The 9602-nt window shown below is 38.0% G+C and overlaps 1 long non-coding RNA gene across 3 annotated transcripts in view; it reads left to right on the top strand.

Annotated features, from left to right (window-relative positions):
• The window catches only part of LOC109952484 (uncharacterized), a 37579-nt gene that overhangs the window by 14192 nt on the left and 13785 nt on the right, over positions 1–9602 (top strand). For all 3 annotated transcript variants that reach the window (XR_002273770.1, XR_002273769.1, XR_002273768.1), the window contains exon 2: positions 6359–6453. This is a non-coding gene — a long non-coding RNA (uncharacterized LOC109952484). The remainder of the gene's footprint in view (positions 1–6358; positions 6454–9602) is intronic.

The following is a 9602-nucleotide window of genomic DNA, read 5'->3' as shown; positions in this document are numbered from 1 at the left end:
TGCACCGCCAAGATCATATGTGATGCTGCACTGCTATACTCTGCATGCTATTTAGTTATTTAATATGTCAAATGTTTGTAAAGTCAGGTAGTCTACACCCATGATATGATCAAGCCTTACCTGTTTCATTTTTAGCTGCTGCCACGTTCTTTTTATGCCTGGAGGATTGCACCTACATGAAAATTAAAATTCAATTCTTATATTATTACATCAGTGTTGGGTCAATTTTAAAAAAGTATTTTGATTAATGTAATACTTACTCTCCATAAAACGTACTGGATTATTTATTAATCATTACTTTACAAATCCCATATCAACCACAATAGGAATTTTAAGAAAGGGTAGACATAAAACTGCACTTTTAATTCGTACAAAACTCGGTATTTTATGCAATTACTGAAGTTACTCATTCAATTATTGAAGAATTAAGAACCATTCCTTACTTTACAAGTGACAAATAATAACATTACTAACATTATTTAGTAATTACTTACACCGAACACTGTATGATTAAAATGTAAACGTACGCATTGACTCGGGCAGCTATTTTCCCCCAAGCTAACTCTTTCGCCGCTGCAGCCGTGTTGCTTCTTTTACGGAATATGGACTCGTAGTCACTATATGCTTGTAGTAGCACATCCATTTCTGTCGGGAAAAACGCAGACCTATTTTGGCTTGGTCCTGTTGCCATGGTGACTCGTAATTTCTTCACTTCATTGTTCAGGGCTTTTTATAGTCGCGTGGCACGCGCCTAACTCTGAGTCAGACAACTGATTAAACCAACTCTTTTCAGCTGTTCTGAAACCGAAAACTCCGAGTTTTCCAACTCTGAGTAAGTCAACTCTGAGTTCAGGTTTGAACTCTGAGTTTGTTAAACCGCCTTCTTGAAATAGGCCCCAGAAGACTACATTTCCTGTTGGACCTCAAACTTGCAGTACTGTCTTCTAACTGAAGGAATTGTCAGACCAATGCATCCAACAGCCGGCCATCATGCTGCATTACTTAATATATTCCTCAACTCATGGAGCTGACAGTACTCTGTGACCACTGCGTGTGATTCAGTTTAACTACCCCGCATGTGTTGGTTTTTTTTTTTTTGTTTTTTGTTTTTTTTAGGCGTCACCAGTCAGAACCACTTTGTACTATTTTCTAGTGGCTTTGTGTTTGAAACTGACAGCCTGAGTGTGAGTTTAAGATGGCAGAGCTGAGCTTGTATGATTTTATTAGAGATGGCTGTTGGCTGTATAGGGCTCCAGTGCAAACAGTCTTCACTTCTTGTTAGTGTCAAAGTGGAAGAGAGGAGAACAGAGAGAAGGGAGTTATGATGGGCGGGTGAGAAATAGTGTGGAACGTGAGTATTTCTGTGTGTGGTTCATTTTACTCTGTGTGACAACTTCATGTCTTTGTACATGCTTTTGTTTACACTACAGAGTAATTACTGATAGCAAACTCAGCCTGAGAGAAAACATTCAATGAAATTAACAGTCTGTCATGTGCTTCTGCAGCTTCTCTCTTACAGTATTTGTACATTTGTGTGCGTTAGTTGGTGCAAAACACACAGCATGTTCAGAAGATTTTGGAAAGGTTGCACTTCATACTGCAAAGTTGATTACTTATTCCTCAAAGTGTATCAGTGGCTGATGCATGTAGAAGAATGTGGAATAAAACTAGTAAAATGATCCAGTATCACTGAATCCATACATGTGCCTTATTTTGTGAAGAATGTTTTGATGCCCATTGTTAATTCACTAAGCTCAAATTCACTTTATCTAAATTCCTTGGTTTTTCAGGGTTAATTTGATATTTATAAGGAACCCCCTCAGCCTAAGTTGATATAAATATCTTCTTATGGTTTTAAAAATAGACAAAGATATACACGCTGGGGTGACCGTGCTTTTACTGTTGCAGCCCCTAAATTGTGGAATAGTCTACCTTTTAATGCTAGGTCAGCTACTGACCTCATTACTTTTAAATCCTTGCTTAAAACATATTTATTTGCTTGGTTTTTAATACACAGTAGGGCCTGATGCATTCCTTTTAATTTTAATTTATTGAATGAATGTTAACTGTGTGTCTGTGTTATTGTGCCGTTTTATTTTTATTTTTATTTTATTTTGCTCTGATCTTATTCTATTTTAGTCATTTATTGTGATTTTCTTCTGCCATGTAAAATACTTTAAAAACATCCAGCTGACCAAAGTGCTACATAAATAAATTTGATTTGATTTAATTTGAAAAATCATTTCTATCCTTGTATAAAATTCCAAATGTCACAGATAAATAACACAATATTATCTCATCAAATACAAATACATTGAACTTACCCTGAGCATAGTATTAAAATTAAGGCATTTAGTTTATCCCATGCTTTTTGGGGACTTGTTTTCCTGCACACCATGTAATATAGTTAGCCATGTGTTTTGTTTACACTGAGTAAGCCAACAGGGAATCGTATGTAAATGTTCCCTGTTTAGGATTTCAGCTTTCTTGGTGTGTAACAAAGTTTCAGCACTAGTTGGCAGATGCAGGTGGGTGAGGCCTAAATCAACTTTTGGGAGAACCTGCTGATTGCCATGTGATATACATGTGAAACCAAAAGTGCAGAAGAAACAGGCCACATGCACAAAGAGAGAGATGTTCAGTAAAGCATAGTGATGATCTTTTTAACAGTAGTAACAAACCTTAAACACTGGGAACAATTTTATTGAAAATGTGAAGATTTGAAGGTGAACTCAGATTTTTTTTCTTCCTCTTTTACATTGCTTGTTTTTTTTTTTTTCTTAGTTTTCCCTGCTCATAATTAAAGTCAGAATCACTAAACTCAATAATAATTCACAAATGTCTGTTTACTATTGGTTAGCGTCTGTCTAAATAAATGTGATACATACTGTGCGCTGGATTAAATATATTGCCTGTCTCTATAGGCATGTCTGCATCTCTTTTTCTCACTTGCTACCCACCCCCCATATTAAAATCCTGCTTGGCCATTAGGGCTGCCAGTAATTGATGGCAGTGTAAAGTTCATTAGCCATGTTAGCTGATATTTAGGAGGATGTGGGCTGCAGGCTAAGAAATACATTTCATTTCATAGCTCATTAACCTAATGGTGGCTGTATTCTGCTCCCTCTCGCTTTCTGGCCTCGGCCTCAGCTGATGATTTAATTTGCACATTTTTTTTCTAATGATAATCGGGCCCACAGTGTGAACCAGCAAGGTAAATATAAACAAGGAATTGCTTTAAATTTGTCATGTCTTTGTAACAAGGCTGTTGAGCTGTGTCTGACTTGGTTGTGCTCACATGCAGAGACTGATGTGGTTTGAGTTCTGTAGTGTTCAGGACGTTACTGTATGTGTTAAGAGGTTGTACAGTAAGGTTACTATAACTTAAGACTAGTCTTCAGTCATAGTTTCTGATCTGTACAGTTTATATTTAAACAATCTATATTTTATAGTATTTTATAGATGTCCAATATTCCCCCCAAAACTTTGCCTTTGTCTTGTAAAGCTTCCTGTTTCATGTGAGATTATTAAAACAAACTCTGTACACCAGATACTGCAGTACACCAAGTGCAACACTGTTTTGCCTTCATCATCAAATCAGAAAAAACACGCCATTATTAGTGACCTACAAGGCAAGACTTTTGATTTCTAGTAATAGATTGCTACTGTATGTGTGCCTGTAAGTGTGCATTGTACTTGATGCTATTTTCTTGGGTGTGTGAGAAGTCAAGTCAGGAATCTTTATTGTCATTATGCATAGCACAACAAAACATTTTTCTTAAACGACACAATTTTTCTTAAACGACACATTATTTACATAACACACATTTGTATAAGTCAATGTAAAACAATGAGCAAATAAAAAGGGATGTATGGGACCTAATCAAGTCAGCAGCATGTTAGTAGCAAAAGAGTGCAAGGATGGAGGATGTAAGTGGGAGGATGGTCTTTTAATGGGAGAGGTAGTTTATAACTCCCAGTATCAGCAGTGCACTTATATATTCAGTCCTTGAACAGTTTTCTGCAAGTTCAGGATAATCTAGGCAAACTATCCACATTTACATTCAAACTACTGGGTCTGCCTCAACTCAGCACTGTCCTGAAGGTATACTCAACATTTCTCCAGTCATCATGAAATGACGATCTAGAGAGCAGTTACTTATCATGGTGAGGAGTGCAGCAGTCGCAGGTATTAAGGGACCATTAGCTGCTCGCCAACCTGGGAACTGCGTCTGCATGTGAGAAATGCTGACTGCAAGTCTAGCAAAGGTGAGCTCCCTAGATCACATTCAAATGTTAAGCGATACACACACACACACACAGACACAAACACACACTCAGAGGAACGCACACACACACAGGTGAGGTCCCGTACAAATGTTGCTAATAAGCAGCACCACCGGGCCTGATCTTATTTGTCAGCCCCTTGGGCACCGGCCGCCAGACGGGTAGTAACTTGCTCAGCTCACACTTTTGAATTGCAGACACACACACACACACAGAGTGCCCCACAAATTTTCTAGTCATCTGTTTGTCAGTGGAGCATGACAGCAGTTAAAATTACAGTAGCATACCTTTATTTACATTTATTCATGTTTGCTACAGCTGTCTTCATTAATAAAAAATGCATTTCACCAGCATAATGCTTCTTTTGTACTACATTACCAAATGAGATTTTTGTATTATTCTTTTCTATTTTACACTGGTTAACATACAGTAAATGGCAATATTGGTGTAAAGCTAAGAATATTTTTCTGATATTGAACACAAGCTGATAAATGTATGCAACATCAGATATTGATGTTTAAAGTATACTGTAATCCTTTAATATGCATTATGTAAGCTGAAGTGATCATTTTTTTATGAACACACTTAATATTTAATGTAATTTAGGAATAATAATCAGTGTATTAAGGATAGCCTCACATACGCAGAGGAACAAAGCTTTGATTTCATTGTGTTTATTAGATGTGACAGATTTTTCACGCATTGCAATACAAAATCAAATACTCAGCTGAGGCATATTATAATCGGCTAATTCAGCATGTTTCAATCCAGCTCTTGTGTGATATAATAGTGTCAATGCAGTTCACTATTTCAACTCAATTTTCCCTACTGGTTTCCTAAAAAAAAAAATCAATATATTTATGTGTAATAAAGATGAGTTTCATCTATGGATAGTAAGAAAATTGCCTTTCCAACAGTCTTTTGTTCATGAATAATGCCTTTCTGCTGTGTGTCTAAATGTACTGGCTTCAGTAATGGATTCAGCTCATGCAGTGCTGCTGGCAAGTGAAGCATGGAGGAACATTTGTGATACCTTTTTTGTTGCTGGTGTTGCTGCTGGCTGCAGCTGCAGAGGGAAAGCGGGACGCCTTGCCCACAGAGGGTCCACGCCGGCTTTCAGAATGGGTTGCCAGATCAGTGCAGCTTCCTGAATATTTCACTGTGGTTTGGCAGGGTCTGTAGCCACACCTTTATCATGTTTTCCATTTTTAATTGTGATTTTTGTTTTAAGTGTTTGGTGCATTTCTGAATATTGTGCAACATTTTGAAACAGTCATTCTTTTCATGTTGTCTTTTTGGTGCAGAGAAGGCTGCTTTATCTCAGCTGTGATTCACTCGTGGTTTGACCTGAATCAAGCCGTGTGAATGCCACAGATGGTGTATTGATTCAAACTGGTAAACTGTTATAGCCATGTTGGCTGAATGAGCACACTCTCAAAGCATCTGAATTACCAGGACATTGCATTATCTTCATTGTGGTCTGTCAACATGACATCTGCTTGCTGCAGCAAAGGGCCAGCAGCTCAGGAAGATGAGGACAGGACAGAAAACAAACCAGAGACACTGATGTACAAACAGATTAGATTGAATAATGCACACACCATTTCCTTATTTCTTTTGCTGTAAATTTAATATATAGTACGTCATCACTGATCTATAACAACAAGCCAAAATGGCAACTTGATTTTTAAGATTATCACTTTATTTGGTCCAAATCAAAATAGCTGGTGTGAAAAATGCCTCAGACCAAAGGACGAGAATTTGGGAAGACCTAAAGAAATGGTCTTGGAAAGCTGAACCGTGGTTTGGTTAGGTTTGTTTCTGGTGTGAAGTTGATGGGATGGTTCAGATGAACTACAGGAAGTTGAGGTGGGCTATCATCACCTGAATAACAGAGGAACAAAACAAAAGGAAGAGAATTAAAAATGAGCCACAGGAGCGTCTGGGGATGATGTTTAAATGGCGAATTTGAGCTAGTCTCGAGTCCTATGCTTGAAGTTGGTGCTGCTGGTAACAACACTATAGTGGCAATGAAATGAATCTGTTCATTCATTTTCTTTCTTTTCCAAAGGACAAAGCTACCAGCCGACAACACAGTGATGTCAGACACGCCCATCTACAAACCAGTCAGTGTCATGTATAGGGAGATGCAGGCTGTGACGACAGGTATGTCACGCAAAGTTCTTTAGTGCGCTCACAAAATTTCAGTGTGAAACAAAAACTAACTTTGTCACATGTACTGTATATTATTTGACAAAAACATGAATCTCGGTACAGACTTTCAGGTGTGAAAACACCCTTCAAGACTTTTCATCAACTGAAAAAATTGTAGAATCCCATTCTTCAGTTTACCAATATTTGGTTGCGCTAGGGACTCTCTGTCGTTGCAAGAAGCTATTTGTAATATAAATTACAAATATCCAGGCCCAGTGTTTGTTGGAGAGGACCTGCGGCTTTTATTGTAAAGCTTGAGCCCTTAAATATAGTTAAAAGCAGAGACAAGGCTGCCCCTAAAAAATCAATTCCAGTCATCACTGCCACCTGCTCTAGGTGCCTACCTTGAGATATCGGAATAAATGTATTTTTATTGGATGTGGAAAAACTACAGCAGTTATAAGCAGACCATGTTTGACAATTTTGAGTTACTTGATCTTCCTCTTTCCTGGAATAGGATAATCATAAGACTAAAACAGAAATTCTACACAGACAGGATCAGATTGAGCACAAGACCTAGGTGCTCTTCAGCTGCATTTATAGTGAATGAGTTATTTTACTCAAATATTAAGATGGATGTGCATATGCTCATTGGTTTGCAGTTTTGGACAGAATGAAAAAAAACAGTCACAGAGCCCAGTGTAGGGTTTAGCATTTGGACTTGTAACTTGGTTGACTCCCAGAGCTCCCAGTGACCATCTGGAGATCCAATTAGCTTAACTGACTGCAGTCCAGACCTCTCAGCCAGACCTGTGTTCATTCACATGAGCACATACAAAAAGCCATGCTGCCAAGTAGTTTGTTTTTTGTTTTTTTTTTGTTTTTGTTTAGTGCATACAGGGAATAACTATCATAGTGACATAAATTTGAATGAAAGTAATAAAACATACTACTGCTTTTAATATTAACAAACAGAACAGAACAGAACAGGATGTGTCAAACAAGATTTCAGAAAAAAACATAAAAAGAACAGTAAAAGATATGAAGTTTCAAACTTTAGAGAATATGTTTGAGTTTCAGACTGTTGTCTTCTTGGGCTTTGGGATATTGTGATGGTTAATATCTTCTGAGATTTCATAGATGAAATGATTCATTGTTGGTGAAAACAAATATTAGTTTGAACCATAAACTGAACCTTAAAAAATTTTTTTTTTCTTGATGGTATTTTTATTTTATTTTATGTGTAAATAGGTTTTACCACAGATTTTCTTTTTTCAAATCATTAAATAACTAAATAAATAAAGCATTTTCTTGGCTTCTTACAATAAGTCTTTAAAACAGGAACAGCACTTTGTCTAACTCTGTAGAGTGTAACATTGGCTTGAATTGTGGTTTTCACTTCTACAAAGCAAGGCCATACCCTTTTCACTACATGTGCGCCTGGAAGCATAAACATCCAAACATCATATGAACATTTGCGTGTGCACACCTAAACTTTAAGTCGTGTTTTTTTTTGTTTGTTTGTTTGTTTGTTTGTTTTTTACTTCCTGTTTTATTCTAACAAAACGGCTGTATGGCAGTTGAAAAATCTTGTCTTCTGTGAGACACACAACATTGCTGAGTTAATTGAGAGGGCTGAGGTCGTGTGCTACTGGAGCCGTGTGGTAATTGGGTCTAACTGATGAAACACTGGCCCCAGCAATCAGTCATCTCTGACTGCATAATCTGATATAATGTGGGGCTGGAAAGGGTAGGCCTCTATTGAATTACATCCTCTATGTGCTCGTTGTACATACACACATACTCCCTTGACATTTAAATATCAGTTTAAGGTTAATGTGTCTCCTTCCCAGATGGATAAAATTCCTTCAACATTATTGTGGTTGTCACACGAACCTTTACAGTAATAGCTGTATTGGAAATATTGTGCAACCTGACAGCAGGGTAATGGATGGTGCCATGGTGATGTTTTCCTTCATAGCTAGCCAACAAGATACAGTACATCCATAGAAAATTACAGAAAAATTCTTTGTCTAAACTATTAGCTGCTTTTACAAACTGCTGCTGCTGTTGTGGTTCAATCTGATGATCAGGTTGCTGTATATAGTCTTGATGGGTCCTGATGGTGTATATGACAATTTTGATAGGAAAATAGTTCTCAAAAATCAGATATGCATTGGAAAAATGGAGGTGACAGATCATGAAGAATATCAGGATCTAAGTTTTTAGCGGATATTTATGATTTTACATTTTTGCTGAAGCTTGACAGAACAGTTGGCTTGAGCACTATTTGGGAAACATGGGCGGACAAGACGGACCATAAAATACTTTGTGACAAACTGTAGATGATGAATGAATACAGTGAGGAACAGAAGTATTTGAACACCCTGCGATTTTGCAAGTTCTCCCACTTAGAAATCATGGAGGGGTCTGAAATTCACATTGTAGGTGCGTTCCCACTCTGAGAGACTGAATTAAAAAAAAAAAAAATTCAGGAAATCACATTGTATGATTTTGAAAGAATTTATTTGTCTAGCACTGCTGAACATAAGTATTTGAACACCTGAGAAACAGCAAGAATTTTGGCTCTCAAAGACCTGTTACTGTGCCTTGAAAAAGTCCACCTCTACTCCACTCATTAATCTAAATTAGTAGCACCTGTCTGAGCTCTTTAAAGACACCTGTCCACCCCACAGTCAGTCAGACGCCAACTACTACCATGGGCAAGACCAAAGAGCTGTCAAAAGACACCAGAGACAAAATTGTGGACCTCCACAAGGCTGGAAAGGGCTACAGGGCAATTGCCAAGCAGCTTGGTGAAAATAGATCAACTGTTGGAGCAATTGTTAGAAAATGGAAGAGGCTAAAGACGACTGTCAGTCTCCCTCGGACTGGGGCGCCATGCAAGATCTCACCTCGTGGGGTATCACTGATGATAAGAAAGGTAAGGAATGACATGAAGAGAGCTGGGACCACAGTTTCAGAGGTCACTGTCGGTAGAACACTACGCCGTCATGGTTTCAAATCATGCATTGCCCGGAAGGTTCCCCTGCTCAAGTCATCACATGTCCAGGCCCGTCTGAAGTTTGCCAAAGACCATCTGGATGATCCAGAGGAGGCATGGGAGAAAGTCATGTGGTCAGATGAGACCAAAGTAGAAC

This window comes from Monopterus albus, unplaced genomic scaffold (genome assembly GCF_001952655.1).
Source record: "Monopterus albus unplaced genomic scaffold, M_albus_1.0 scaffold463.1, whole genome shotgun sequence".
Classification (NCBI taxonomy): Eukaryota; Metazoa; Chordata; class Actinopteri; order Synbranchiformes; family Synbranchidae; genus Monopterus; species Monopterus albus.
This window is presented reverse-complemented; position numbering and strand designations above follow the sequence as displayed.